Raw genomic sequence first — 16,323 nt, forward strand, 5'->3', positions numbered from 1 at the left:
GGGGCATATTGGTTTTAAATTCAGAGAACAGCTACCCATATATTCCTGCGTATAAGACAACCCCCAACTTTTGAGAAGATTTTCAGGGTTTAGAAAGTCGGAAATTCTCCGGAAAATACGGTATATTTCCCCAAAAGATTTTAAAGGAAGAAACCAACTGCCCCCCAAGTCTCTCTGCCCCAAACAGAAACCAGGTCTGCAGAAATGCAGATGTGATAATCTTGTCTGAAAGATTGGAGTCAGGAAACTGGGATTAAGAAGAAAGATCCCTAGAATCAAAAATTCCTCACATCAAAAATCCAACAGCCATCAGAATATGACCTTTGGGACATAATAGGATTAAACCACCACCATCAGAATATCAGAAAGGCACACTCAGACTCAGATCAAAGTTCATGCCACAGGAACAACTCCAAACAAAAGCTCAAGAAGGTATAACACCCACTCCCTACTACTTCATGTGCTCTTTTTTCTTCCAGAGCCATCTTTCTGTCTAGCTCTCTTCTTCAATAAACTGCAATCTTCTTTCTAAAGCAGTTACCATGTTGTTTATTCCCAGCTTGAACTGGACCCTGAAGGAGACTTTTCCTTCACAATTTGGCATGCCAGATAGGACTCCGAGCTAACTGAGCCGAGGTGGCGCAGCAGTTAGAGTGCAGTACTGCAGGCCACTTTAGCTGACTGTGTTCAGCAGGTCAGCAGTTCCAATCTCACCGGCTCAAGGTTGACTCAGCCTTCCATCCTTCCGAGGTAGGTAAAATGAGGACCCAGATTGTTGGGGGCAATGTAAATATATATATACATTGCTTACTGGTGTAGACCGCTTAGAGAGTGCTTGCACTTAAAGTGGTATATAAGTCTCATAAATAAATAAATAAATAAATCTCCAATGGACTATCTGATAAGCCCCATTTGTGGATGGGTTTCCCAGACCCTGGCCATGTGGAGTGAGGGTAGTAAAAGGGAGTTTTGAGTTTGAGCTCAAGGACTGCTTTGGAAAGAAGGTGGGTACCTCTAAATTTTACCTTTTAAAGCTCAGGGGAGCAAAGGAAATGTGTTATGTCTCTGTGTGAGAATGAGAAGACCCCTTTCCCAATCACAGTTGGATTTTGCTCCTTCCACTTTTCCTAACTGCAGAAAGGATCTTTTTAAATGATAGACCCTGGAATGCATAGGGGTTTGGCCAGAGCACAGGACCTTTTTTTCCTTTTTTTTATTGAAAAGTTTTATACAAATTTTTAATACAATACAGTATCCCCCCCACCTCCCCCCACCCTTACCCTCCCCCCTTACTTTCCAGAGCTGATTACAGGGTTAAAGAAGAAATAAACAAACAAATTCTAACTAAGCTTATCCAACTATACAAATAGTAAAATCCCTAAAATACTTTAACTCAAGTACAAAAGAAAAATTTCAAACAATAGCATAATTAACAATATAAATAATTCCCATTTTAAACTTTAAGTTATTCAAAAACTAAATAATACTTTCTAATCCCATATTTATTCTGTACAAAATTTATCCATCTTCTCCACACCGAGATGTATCTTTCTTGTGAATGATCCTTCAAATAAGCAGAAATTTTAGCCATTTCTGCTAAATTAGAAACTTTAAGCAACCATTCTTCTACAGTAGGCAAAGAATGTTTCTTCCAATATTATCCAACCAATAACCTTGCCGCTGTAATAAGATTCGACATTAAAATAGTTTCTTTAGCATCACAATCTACAATAATACCTAAGAATAATTGTGGTGAAAACTTTATCTTTCTATTAAAAATCTTCTGAATATTCCACCAAATATTAATCCAAAAGGCTTTTATGTTTTTACACGTCCACCAAATATGGTAATAAGTTGCATCCAAACATCCACATCTCCAACACTTAGGCTGTAAATTAGGATACATGAGAGACAATTTCTGTGGATCCAAATGCCACTTATAAAACATTTTATAAAAATTTATGAGCCTGAATAAACTTTACATTCCCAACCCAAATTGCCTCCCATGTATCTAATAAAATCGGCTCTTGAAAATTTTGAGCCCATTTTATCATACAATCTTTAACTAATTCCGTCTCTGAATCCAATTCCATTAAAACATTATAAACTCTCTTTATATGAGCTTGATTTTGATCTCTAATTTGTTTTATCAAATTCTGATCTTCCAAAGTAAAACCAACCTTTTGGTCTAAACTCCATCTATGTAACAATTGCCTATACTGAAACCAAGAGTAACAATATTTTCTTGCCTTAATTCATCTAGCGATTTTAATTGCCAATCCTTCTCTTCCAGTTTAAGCAATTGATTATAAGAAATTCTATCCAACTTCATGCCTCTTGATATCCCCTCTACTGTGTGTCCAGGAATCCCCCAAATTGGTATTTTATAATTTAATCTATAATAATATTTCTTCCAGACACGCGGTAGAGCAGTTCTTAAAATATGGTACTTAAAAGTCTATCTACCTTCTTATTATAAATTAAGTAAGCATGCCATCCATATAGTAAATCCTATCCCTCCAAAAAAAAGTATATTTTGATTTGTTAAATTAATCCAATCACTAATCAATGTTAAAGCCGCAGCATCATAATACAATTTCAAATTAGGCATCTTAAGTCCTCCTCTTTCACGTACATCCTGAATAATCTTAAGCTTAACTCTTGGTTTTTTCCCTGCCCAAATCAATTTATTGATACCCTTCTGCCATTCTTCTAAATTAACATCTTTTTTTTGACTTCCGGTGGTTTAGTGTCGGTGATGGCGGGTACTTTGTAGCCGTCCTCCTGGGAAAGCGTGAGAACCGCGGAGAACAGCAGGCACCAGCTGTTCCGCGGCTCAAAACCTCCCTCCCGGGCGAAGGGGGGGAGGGGAGTATCACCTGAATAGAGGTAGAGCCTCTTGAACCCCCCAGGAATTTTTCCTTGGGGGGTGAAAAGAGAGCTCCCTCGGAGTTCGGGTTGCCTCCGCCTCCCAGTTGTCTTTGTTCCTTCGGGAACAAAGCAAAATGCCGCTACCACCTCCACGCTTAAAGGGACCGGGTGAGTTATTTTTAAAAAAGCGGACAGAGTTGGATAAAGGATTTTTCTTATTGGATTTTACTTTGACTTTAGTTTGAAAGATTGACTTTTATTTCTTTTTCTCTTTTTTTTCGCTTTTTTTCTGCATGGAGAGTGAAAGTAAAATGGCGATTTGAAAGTTTTTTGGGGGGGAAAAGTGAGTGAAATGGAACGTTATGGATTAGAGGGTTTTTTTCTCTTTTTTTCTTTTTAAACTTTTTAAACTTTTTCTTAATGTGGATTTGTGTTTTGGGAAGATTTTTTTTCTTTGTTAAACTCTCCTTTGTTATTTTTTTTTCCCTTTCAAGGGAATTTTTATTTTTTATTTTTTTTTTCAAAGAAGGAGGAAAGAAGAAATAAGATTTTTTCTTTTTGAAAATGGCTTCAAAGAGGCAAGCAACTTCTACAGTACCTAAGGTGGCTTCTTCTCCTGCGATCCTACCGGTACAACAACCTAAAGCTACACCACTACCCTCTCCTCCTTTGCCAGCAATAATGGTACAAGATATGAAAGATATAATGGGAAATGCTGTAGCTCAAATCAGAGGGGAAATGAAGGAACTTTTAGATCAGAATAACATTCAAATCAGAGGGGAAATGAAGGAACTTTTAGAGCAGAATAATACTATCTTGAGGCAAGATATAGTTATGGCCTTAACAGGACTTGCTTCTGTGGTTGAGAAGTTGGATTCTAGAGTGGAAGAGGTGGCAGATAAGGTGGGTATTCTGGAAGACAAATTTGAAGGCATGGAAAAAAAGATGGAAATTTCACAAGATGACATTGTTATGTCTCAGTACAGAGAGATGGAGTATGCTTTAAGAATCAGAGGCCTGAAAGAAGACATGCAGCAAGACTTGAGAGAGATTGTGGTAAATGACTTTGCAGTTATTTTGAATAGAGAGAAAGAGGAAATACTCAGAGAAGTTGAAAAGATATTTAGAGTTAACTCCTGGGTTGCAAAGCAAAGAAATTTACCAAGAGATGTGGTGATTTATTTTGGGAAGAGATCTCTGCGCAATGAAATTATACAAGCTTTTTATAACAAGAGGTTTCAGAGTGCTGCTCAGGATGTCATTATTCTAAAGGAGATCCCATTCAAAATTTTAAGAAGGAGAAAAGAGTTTGCTTTCTTAGTTAATGAACTTAAAAAAAGATTGATGCCATTCAGATGGGAGATTCCAATGGGTATTGTTGTGAGTCATGCGGGGACGCGTTATAGACTTAATACAGTTTCTAAAGCAAAGGAGTTTTACAAGTCGGTCCTGGGAGCAGGCTCACCACCACCTATGATGCAGAAAGTCTTGGATGGTAAAGAGGTGGAACAGCAGTCTGAAGAAGTAGTATTGATGGAAGCTGGAAAGTTACAGGCGGAGTGGCTGCAACAAGCAGAGATCAAAGAGCAAAGAATGACTCGCGCAGCACATAGACATAAGGAAAAGGAACAACAGAAGAAAGAAGTTAAAGAAGTTCTTCAAGAAGTTGCTTCGGTGCCTGTGGGAGGAGCAAGACCCAAGAGCTCTGCAGCACATTCCTCAATGGCAGACCTTCAAGCAGTCTTCTCCAGGCTTCTGATTAAGGGAGATGGTAAAGCTCCTGACATGGAATGCTAATGACCTTAATTCCCCTCAAAAGAGAAAGAAAATTTTTCATTATTTAAAGCAACATAATAATGATATTATTTGCTTGCAGGAAACACATATTATATCTAAAGATCAAAAATATTTAGTCAATGCTCGTCTGGGATCTCATTTTGTATCTTCTGCTCCTGGGAAAAAAGGGGGAGTAGTTATTTATGTTAAGCAAAACTTATCAGCTTGTTTGGTAGAATCTGATCTTAAGGGAGATATGTTATGATTGAAGTTGGTTTGTATGGCAAGAAAGTACTTATAGTGGGATTGTATGCACCAAACCAACAACAGGAACAATTTTACAGACTGTTTACATCAAAAATTAATTTTGTTGGATTACAGATCTGTTATATTAATGGGAGATTGGAATGGTGTTTTAGATACACAAAGAAATAAAAAAGGATCCTCTATTTCTTTTAAACAGGCTAAACTACCTAAAGCTTTTTTTGATTTGAAAGAGGACTGGGAGCTACGAGATTATTGGCGTGAACATAACCTGGAGGAGAGAGATTTTACTTTCTTTTCAGATAGACATCAATCTTTCTCAAGAATTGATTTTTTTTTTGATTACGACGGATTTATATTTTAGGGTAAAGAATGTTAAATTTTTTCCCAGGACATTGACGGATCATAGTCCAGTTTGGATGGAACTGGTTGATGAAAAAGAGGAGAGGAGATCGTGGAGGATGAATGAAAATTTATTTAGACAGGAAAAGAATGTTCAAAAGTTAAAGGAGCAATTAAAGGATTATTTTGTTTTAAATATGCATAAGGGAACTTCAATGTCAATGGTCTGGGATGCAGGTAAAGCCTACATGCGGGGGATTTTGATACAAATGAACAATGTTCATAGACAGAAGCAGATGCAGAAACATAAGGAGTTGGAAGATGAGATTAAACTAAAAGAAAAAGTTTTGATTTTAAATCCCACAGATGAGAAGTTTAAGGAATCCATAAAATTGCTTAAATCACAATTTAATATGTTGATGGCTGATCAAACTGCAACTAATTTACTGTATATGAAACAAAACACATTTTGTAATGCTAATAAACCAGGGAGATGGTTGGCTTACCAACTGAGAAAGAGGCAGAGACAGAGAACTATAGATAAAATACATTATAATGGTAAATTGGTATATCAGAAGGAGTTGATTAAGAAATCTTTTTTAGATTATTACCAAAAATTATATATGAGTAGTAAAGTACAGGTTTTAGATATAGATAATTATTTAAATGAAGCTAACTTTCCTAAACTAACAGAAGATCAGAAACAAGAAATTAATGGTTTGATTACTAGTGAGGAAATTCAGACAGTAATTAAAGAATTAAAATTAGGTAAAGCACCGGGTACGGATGGTTTGACATCTATTTATTACAAAACATTGGTACAAGAGATGATTCAACCTTTAAGTGAACTTTTTAATAATATATTACAGGGTTCAGAGATTCCCCCATCATGGGGTAGAGCTTTTATATCTTTGATTTCAAAAGAAGATCAAGATCTCACTTTACCAAAGAATTATAGACCTATATCTCTTTTAAATGTAGACTACAAGATTTTTTCAAAAATTTTAGCTAACAGGCTTATGAGGGTTTTGCATCATGTAATACATATGGATCAAATGGGTTTTATAACTGGAAGGTACATGAAGCATAATGTTAGACAAATTATTAATTTATTAGAATATTTAGATAAAAACAATCAAGTTTCTGCAGGATTGATATTTATAGATGCTGAAAAAGCTTTTGACCAGCTGAATTGGCAATTTATGTTAAGATTAATTGAGAAAATGAATTTTGGAGAAAAAATTTTACAAGCTCTTGGTGTTATTTATCAAAAGCAAACGGCACAACTTATAGTTAATGGGGGTTTGTCAGAGGTGTTTGCAATAGAGAAGGGGACTAGACAGGGTTGTCCATTGTCGCCATTGCTGTTTGTTTTAACTTTGGAAATATTGTTGATTAAAATTCGAGAATCACAGCAAATAAAAGGAATAGAAGTTAATAAAAAAGAATATAAACTAAGGGCTTTCGCAGATGACTTGGTGGTTACCTTATCTCAACCTACTTACTCCGTAATAGAGCTATTACAATTGATACATCAGTATGGACAGGTTTCGGGCTTTAAAATTAATAACAATAAGACTAAAATACTGCCTAAAAATATGACTAATTTGAATAAGCAGACTTTGGTTAAGTTGACAGATTTTGAGGTTGTCAATAAGGTAAAATATTTGGGGGTTATTTTATCTGTTTCTAATGCAAAATTGTATAAAAATAACTATGAAAGGCTGTGGGTCAATATACAAAGAGATTTGGAAAACTGGGAGAAGTTGCAACTATCTCTTTTGGGAAGAATTGCGGCGATTAAAATGAATGTTTTGCCAAAGTTTCTCTTTTTATTTCAAATGATACCTATTTTAAAGAATGAAGTTAATTTAAATGAATGGCAGAAAGGTGTTAATAAATTTATTTGGGCAGGGAAAAAACCAAGAGTTAAACTTAAAATTATACAGGATATTCGTGAGAGAGTGGACTCAAGGTACCGAATTTGAAATTGTATTATGATGCTGTGGTTTTAACATTAATAAGTGATTGGGTTAATTTAACAAATGTAGAAATACTCCTCTTGGAGGGTTGGGATTTACTTTTTGGATGGCATGTCTATTTAATTTTTAATAAAAAGGTTGATAGGGTTTTTAAATCTCATAAGGATTTTTTTACTTCGGGTTTGGAGGAAATATTATAGAAGTGATTTTAAAATTCCACTATGGTCTATACCGGGGCATGCGATAGAAGGGATAAGGAGAGGAGTCAAGATGGATAGTGTTTCTTATGCACAACTACGTAGATGGGATAGTAAAAATTGGCAATTAAAATTTTTGGAAGATTTAATACAAGAAAATATTATTTACTCATGGTTTCATTATAGACAAATAGTGGAGAGGTGGAAGATAGATCGTAATGTGGGTTTGCTTAGAGAAGATGAGAATTTATTAAAACAAATAAAAGATCAAAGACGAACCCGTATTAAGAGAATCTATGGGGTGTTAGTAGAATTGGATTCAGAAGCAGAATTAGTCAAAGAATGTATGGTCAAATGGGCACAAAATTTTGATGAACCGGTTCTATTAGATACCTGGGAAATTATTTGGGTGAGGAATGTTAAATTTACACAAGCCCAAAATTTAAGGGAAAATTTTTACAAAATGTTTTATAGATGGCACCTTGATCCACAAAAAATGTCTTGTATGTATCCTGACTTACAGCCTAAATGTTGGAGATGTGGATGTTTGGATGCTACTTATTATCATATCTGGTGGTCATGTAAAAATATAAAAGCTTTTTGGATTAAGATATGATGGAATATTTAGAAGAAGGGTAAAATTTACCCCACAATTGTTTTTGTTAGGTATTGTTTCTAATTGTGATACTAAAGAGACTATACTGATGTTAACTTTAATCACAGCGGCAAGGTTGTTAATAGGGCAATGTTGGAAGAAGGAATCTTTGCCTACTTTGCAAGAGTGGTTTTTTAAAGTTTCTTATTTGGCGGAAATGGCAAAGATTTCGGCTTTCTTGAAAGACCAATCGCAAGAGAAGTATTTTTTGGTATGGAAAAAATGGATAGACTTTATACAATATAAGTTGGATATAAAAAAATATTATGTAGCTTTTCAATAACTTATACTCAAAATTCAAGATATTTTATAGACTATTTTTCCTTTTCTTTCTTCCTATTTTCTTGTATTTCCTTGTATTTTTGTTTTTGTACACATATATTATTGTTAGTTAGTTTATAATTTGTTTAATTAATGTATTTAGATTTGTTTATGGTTTATATCTGTTTTAAGACTTTTTGAAAAAATATTAATTAAGCCTGTATTCAACTCTGGGAAGGTTGGGGGAGGGTATGGGAGGGTTGGGAGGCCTCTGGGAGGGGAACTGTATTGTTTTGTAAAATTTAAAAATTTTCAATAAAAAAAATAAAATAAAAATAAATTAACATCTTTTTTCAAAATAGGTATCATTTGAAACAAAAAAAGAAATTTTGGTAGAACATTCATTTTAACAGCAGAAATTCTTCCTAACAAAGATAATTGTAATTTTTACCAATCATTTAAATCCTTCTGCACTTTAATCCATAATGTCTCATAATTATTTTTATACAATTTTGCATTAGAAGCAGTTATATACACCCCTAAATATTTGACCATTTTTACAATTTCAAAACCAGTCAAACTAACTAACATTTCCTTTTCCTTAATAGTCAAGTTTTTAGATAATATTTTAGTCTTATTGTTATTAACCTTAAAACCAGAAACTTGCCCATACTGAGTTATAATTTGTAACAAATCTAAAGCCGAATTAATCGGTTGAGATAAAATAATTACCAAATCATCGGCAAAAGCTCTTAACCTATAAGGACCTTTTGTTAGAGAAAAGGGAGAGGCTGTGTCTTCTGCATGCTTTTCTCTCTATCTCTCTCAAAACCACTGTCCTTCAGCTCATGGGTTCTCTCCAAATATTCATTACATTCTCAAATGTAAAATAAACACAGGCACACATCCTGCCCAACTCGCTTCCTGCTTGCTAATGATTTCTCTGGGATTTTCTGGTGGAAACCCCATTCAAGGACTGAGGTTGGTTTCCTGTCCTCCTTTTTTTCTGCCTTGCAAGGGTTAACTGCAATTCCTGGCTTGTTTGATCAATCAAAACTCCTCCCTGGCTCACAAAATGCCTACTTATCTCCAGAGAACCTGTTTGTTTAAAAAGCTGTTTGCACTGAACTTTAGACACTCTTCAAGATGTTCTCCTGGGTGGCAGTTCTGGTTCCCTTGGTGGTCAGTCTTTGGGGGGCCCTCTACCTGATGGGCTTCTTCCGCCGAAGACGACTCAACGAACCCCCTTTGGATATAGGACTCATTTCCTGGCTCAGACATGCATTGCACTTCTGAAATGACAATATGGGTTTCCTGCAAAGCATGCCGAAGAAACATGGAGACATCTTCACCACCTTGATTGCAGGACAGTATTTCACTTTCTTGATGGACCCACTGTCTTTCGGAAGCATCATCAGGGAAGCCCGAAGCAAACTGGACTTTATTTCATTTGCAGCTGAGCTGGTCCTCAGGATGTTTCGATTCAAGGCCTCCCATGACATTCACAAGACCATCGAAGTCTGCAGTGTGAAACGTCTGAAGGGAGAGGGCCTGGTGGTGATGACCCAACCCATGATGGACACTTTATGGGCTGTCTTATTCCAGTGGCAAGAAACCTCCAAAGAGGATCCAAAGTCCTGGAAAGAAGACGGCTTGTACCACTTCTGTCACAATACGGTCTTCCGAGCTGCATATCTGGCTTTGTATGGTACTGAAACAGCTAAAGGTGAAAACCAGAAAGAAAAGGTGAAACGAAAAGACCAGCATCACACAGAAGAGTTGTACATTGAATTTTGCAAATATGACAAGCTCTTCCCATGCCTATCATATGCCTTGTTGACCCCGTGGGAGTGGGTCCAAGTGAAGAACCTCTGGAACTATTTCTGGCAGGTGCTTTCAGTGAAGAACATCTACCAGAAGGAAAACACCAGCCGGTGGATCAGTGACCAGGCTCAAAATCTGGCTGAAAGTGGGATTTCAGAAGAGATGAGAGACCGATACATGTTCCTGCTCCTTTATACTGCTCTAGGTAGCCTCTGTCCAGCTTCCTTCTGGCTTCTGGAGTACCTGATGAAGCATCCCAAAGCCATGGAAGAGGTCAAGAAGGAGATCCTGGAGGTGGTGAAGAAGTCAGGCCAAGAGGTGACCTCCCGCGAGAAGCTCTTGAACGTCACCAAGGAGATGCTAAACCAAACGCCTATCCTGGACAGTGCTTTGGAAGAGACGTTGAGATTGGTATCGACATCGTTTTTGATCCGGGTGGTTTTACAAGATATGGATTTGAAGCTCCACAACGGGAAGACTTACCTGCTGCCTAACGGTGATAAAATCAGCCTATTTCCTTACCTCTCGGTCCACATGGATCCCGAAATCCATCCGGATCCCCAGGTCTTCAAATACGACCGTTTCCTCAGCCAAAATGGCAACAAAAAGGATTTTTTTAAGAATGGCGAGAAGCTGAAATATTTCACTGTGCCTTTTGGAGCTGGGACCTCCATGTGTCCCGGCCGCTACTTTGCTACCAAAGAAATCAAGCTTTTCACCTTCCTGATGCTGGCTTGTTTTTATCTGGAACTGATCAATCAGCAGGAGGAGATCCCTCCCTTCAGCAAGACCCACTATGGGGTTAGTGTGATACATCCCATGAATGATGTCCAATTTAGGTACCGAAGCTGGTTCTAAAGGCCGAGGCTGTGTTCCTCACACAACGGTCCAAAATAATTGTCTCTATGTAATTGAATCACTCCCCCCTCTCCCTCTCTCTTCCCCCCTCTCTGTCTCTGTGTTTGATTGTGTGTTTGTGTGCTAACCCTTCCTTTCTTTTTCACACTTAGCTTGCACAGGATAATCTAGGGTAATCAGGGACATATCACTAGTATATTAATTTATCTATGTTATGGAATCAGACTCTCTGTGTGTATGATTGTGTGTGTGTGTTTCTGTGTGTGTGTGTTTGTGTGTGTGTGTGTGTGTTAACGCCTTATTTTCATTTGCACACAATCTAGGATAATCAGGGATATCTCACCAGTGACGGTCTTAAGTGAAAAATGGTCATAAGTCATTTTTTTCAATGAAACTTTAAATGGTCACTAAATGAATAGGTGTAAGTCGAGGACTCCCTGTTTTGAAAATGCCCATAAGCAAAGTCCATTCAGGTCTTCTGAAGCAGTTCTCATCATCTCGAATGTGACTAAGCGCTAACTTCAAAAAGATCATTTACTTAAGGAACTGCACAGACTCCCTCGGCTTTGTTTACCTTAAATACGCTCCAGCTTGTTGAGCAATGGATTTCAAAAGCAAAACTCCCAGGAAGCCAACACAGACACAGGTTTTATTCTCATGGAATATATAATTTGGGTCAGTTAGCAGTCAAGTACATGTCAGAGGTAGGGATATGGGCTCCAGGTCAACAAGATATAACTTCAAAAGATTCAAAATATCTGACAAATTCTCGTTTGGGATCACATTTTATAGCTCCAGCTCCAGGGAAAAAAGGGGGTGTTGTAATTTATGTGAAGAAAAATTTATCGGCTAAATTAATTGAGGTTGATCTTGAAGGAAGATATGTCTTTGTGGAACTACTGTTACAAGGCAAGAAAGTTCTTATTGTTGGATTATATGCCCCTAATCAACAACAGAAGCAATTTTATAAGCTTTTGCATGGGAAGATATCCCAGTTGGATTATAAATCTGTAATTTTGATGGGTGACTGGAATGGAGTTTTGGATATAACTATAGATAAAAAGAACTCTTCAAAAAATTTCATTCAAACTAAATTACCCAAAACTTTTTTTGATTTGAAAGAAGAGTTGGAACTTATTGACATTTGGCGAGAAAGGAACACAAGTGATAGAGATTTTACCTTCTATTCGGATAGACACCAGTCATTTTCAAGGATTGACTTCTTTTTGATTACTAGTGATTTTCTTTCTAGGGTGAGAAAGGTAAAAATCTTTCCCAGGACCCTTTCAGACCATAGTCCTGTGTGGATGGAGCTATACCTGGAAGATGGGAACAGAAGGCCTTGGAGACTGAATGAGAATTTGTTTACCCAGGGAGAGTTTGTACAAAAATGTAAAGAGTATTTAAAGGAGTTTTTTGCTTTAAATATGAATAAGGGTACATCGATGCCCATGGTGTGGGACACCAGTAAGGCGTATATGAGGGGAATTTTAATTGATTTAAATAAAGTTTTTAGGGATAAAGGGATACAAAGACGTAGAGAAATAGAAGATGAAATTAAAATAAAAGAAGAAGCGCTTGCTCTTAACCCAACTGATAATAACTTAAAGGTTTCTATAAAGATGCTTAGGGAACAATTTAATATGTTGATGGCAGATCAGGTGGCTACCAATTTGCGTTATATGAGACATAATACTTTTTGTAATGCGAATAAGCCTGGGAGGTGGTTGGCTTATCAGTTACAAAAGAAACAGAAGGCTAGGATTATAGAGAAAGTAAAATATAAAGGTACTGAGGTTTTTCAGCAAAATTTGATTAAAAAGAGTTTTTTAGATTTTTACACAAAACTATACTCAAGTGATAATATAAAGGGAATGGATATAGATAAATATTTACAATCAGTACATTTTCCTAAACTTTCTGAGGAACAGCAAAATGGGATGAATTGTTTAATTACTGTAGAGGAAATTGGCTTAGCTATCAAGCAGTTAAAGGTGGGAAAGTCTCCAGGAACAGATGGATTGACGTCGACGTATTATAAAAATTTATATGAAGAAATGTTGGAGACATTAAAGGAGCTTTTTAATAGTATCTTGCTCGGAGCACAAGTTCCTCCTTCTTGGAAAAGAGCGTTTATATCATTGATTCCGAAGGAGGATCAAGATCTTACAGAGCCTAAGAATTATAAGCCGATATCATTATTAAATGTAGATTACAAGATTTTTACAAAATTTTTGGCAAATAGATTAATGCAGGTTATGAAGGATTTGATTCACAGTGATCAATCAGGATTCATAACAGGACGATACATGAAATATAATGTTAGACAAATTATTAACTTAATTGAGTATTTGGATAAGAACAACCAGATTCCTGTGGCTTTTATATTTTTGGATGCTAAAAAAGCCTTTGATCAATTAGATTGGCAATTTTTATTCTCATTGGTAGAGAAAATGAATTTTGGGGATAATTTTTTACATGTACTTAAAGCTATATATCAGCAACAATCAGCTCAAATTGTTGTTAATGGGGGATTGACTGAGACTTTTAATATTGAAAAAGGGACAAGACAAGGATGTCCATTATCTCCATTGTTATTTGTTTTAACATTGGAGATTTTGTTGATCCAGATTCGAGACTCAACGGTAATCAAGGGCATAAAGATAAGAAAAAATGAGTACAAATTACGGGTTTTTGCAGATGATTTGGTTTTGATTTTGGAACAACCGATTAGAGCGGTTGATTGTTTATTAGAACTTATAACACAGTATGGAAAAGTTTCTGGTTTTAAAGTCAATAACCATAAGACTAAGATATTATCTAAGAATATGTTAGCCAATGACAAGGAAAGTTTGGTTAAAGCTACAGGTTTTCAGATGGTGAAAAAGGTTAAATATCTGGGAGTATATTTAACTGCCTCAAATGGAAAATTGTATAAAAATAATTATGAATTACTATGGGCAAAAGTGCAAAAGGATTTAAATGACTGGAAAAAAAATGCAATTGTCACTGTTGGGGAGAATTTCAGCTGTAAAAATGAATGTTCTACCAAAGTTTCTTTTCTTGTTTCAGATGATACCTATTTTAAAAAAAGATGTAAATTTGGAGGAATGGCAGAAGGGTATCAGTAAATTCATTTGGGCTGGGAAAAAACCAAGGGTTAAGTTTAAGATTTTGCAAGATGCCCGAGAAAGAGGAGGACTTAAAGCATCTAACTTGAAATTATACTATGATGCAGCAGCCTTAACTTGGATAAGTGATTGGCTTAATTTAACAAATAAGGATATTCTTGTTCTTGAAGGGTGGGATTTAATGTATGGTTGGCATGCATATTTAATTTTTAATAAGAAAGTGGACCGGGCTTTCAAATTACATATTTTGAGGAGTGCCTTACTTCGAGTTTGGAAAAAGTATTATTATAGATTAAACTATAAAATACCTATCTGGGGGATTCCTAGACATGCAATTGAGGGGATTTCTAAGGGGATGAACTTTGATAAAATTTCGTATAAAGAATTATTAATTTGGTCAGGTTCGGATTGGCATTTAAAATCTCTAGATGTAGTAAGGCAAGAAAATAGTCTACAGTCATGGTTTCAATATTTACAAATAGTGGACAGGTGGACTGTAGATAAGAAAGAAGGAATAACACTAGAAGATGGAAATCTGGTTATTCAGATTAAAGATCAGAGTCAGGCCCATATAAAAAGAATTTACAATGCTTTAATAGAATTAGACTCTGAAACAGAATTGGTTAAAGACTGTATGATTAAATGGGCTCAGAATATCCAGGATCCGATCCCATTGGACTTATGGGAGACAATTTGGATTAGAAATGTTAAATTTACACAAGCTCAAAATTTGAGGGAAAATTTTTATAAAATGTTTTACAGATGGCATTTAGATCCTAAAAAATTATCTTGTATGTATCCAAACTTACAACCCAAATGTTGGAGATGTGGTAATATGGATGTGACATATTTTCATGTTTGGTGGAATTGTAAAAAAGTAAAGGCTTTTTGGATTATGATTTGGTGGAACATTCAAAAGATTTTTAAAAGGAAGATAAAGTTCACCCCTCAATTATTCCTATTGGGTATCTTTGTGGATTTAAATGACAAAGAAACTACTTTAATGTTGAATTTATTAACTGCAGCAAGGTTATTAGTAGGCTCGTATTGGAAGAAGGACTCGTTGCCTACTTTAGAAGAATGGATATTTAAAGTTTCTAACTTTGCAGAAATGGCAAAAATTTCTGCTTATTTGAAGGATCTTACACAAGAAAGATATATTATTGTATGGAGAAGATGGATAGATTATATTCAGAAAAAATATGGTACTATAAAGTTTCATTTATTTTATGAGTAAATTTTATAGTAACTGTTGTAGAGATTTGTTTATATGTCTTAATTTAAGGGGAGTTAAAGGTTAAGTATGATGTTTTTTTTCTTTTTTTTTCTTTTTTCTTTCTTTTTTTCCCATTTTTTATTATTGCTAACCTTCTTATTAATAACCCTGTACTCTGCTCTGGGAAGTGAGGGGGGGAGGGTTGAGGGTGGGTTGGTGGGTGAGTGGGTGGGTAATGATAATATAGTCATGGCAAATGCTTGGGCATTTCCCCTATGCTGCGTTCATGTGTGTGAGAGGGATGAGAGGGGAGGAAGGAGTAGGGAGGAAGTAGGATGGTTAGAGGAGATGGGGAGGGTAAGAGAGTAGGAGGGGAGGAGAGAAAGAGGAGGGAAGTAGGGAAGGTTTAGAGAGGGTGGACGCAGCCTGGGGGGAATGGGCAGGCGGTACCAATGGTTAATTGTATTTTGTATGAATAAATGGAAAATAAAAACTTTTTTCTAATAACAAAGAATGACCTGGAAGGAAGGAAGGAAGGAAGGAAGGAAGGAAGGAAGGAAGGAAGGAAGGAAGGAAGGAAGGAAGGAAGGAAGGAAGGAAGGAAAGAGCGAAGGAGGGAATGAAGACAAGAAGGGAAAGTCAGAAGAAGAGAAGGAATGGTGAGTAAGAGAAGGAAGGAAGGAAGGAAAAAAAGAAGAGAAGAGACAGTGAGAAAAGAATTAAAGTAGAGAAAGAAAAAGAAAAAGAAAGAGAAAGAAAGAAAAAAGAGAAAGAGAGGAAATATATAGGAAGAAAGGAGGAAGGGAGGAAGGAAAGAAGGAAAAATAAGAAAGAAAGGCTTTGGTGGTCATACAAAGGAATGAAGAACAGAAGATAAGACATGGAGAAGTAGATGGGGGGGATAGCTTGCAGACAGAGTTTGAAAAGGCATTAATACTGCAGTGGT

The 16,323-nt window shown here is 36.1% G+C and overlaps 1 protein-coding gene and 1 pseudogene across 1 annotated transcript in view; one reads left to right on the forward strand and one right to left on the reverse strand.

Annotated features, from left to right (window-relative positions):
* LOC120318055 (striated muscle preferentially expressed protein kinase-like) overlaps positions 1–16,323 on the reverse strand; it is an 83,096-nt gene that overhangs the window by 50,705 nt on the left and 16,068 nt on the right. The gene's annotated exons all lie outside the window — the stretch shown is intronic.
* Positions 9,240–11,903, forward strand: LOC120318054 (annotated as a pseudogene).

Source organism: Crotalus tigris, unplaced genomic scaffold (assembly GCF_016545835.1).
Source record: "Crotalus tigris isolate CLP2741 ecotype Arizona unplaced genomic scaffold, ASM1654583v1 scf7180000020019.1302030, whole genome shotgun sequence".
NCBI classification, from domain to species: domain Eukaryota; kingdom Metazoa; phylum Chordata; class Lepidosauria; order Squamata; family Viperidae; genus Crotalus; species Crotalus tigris.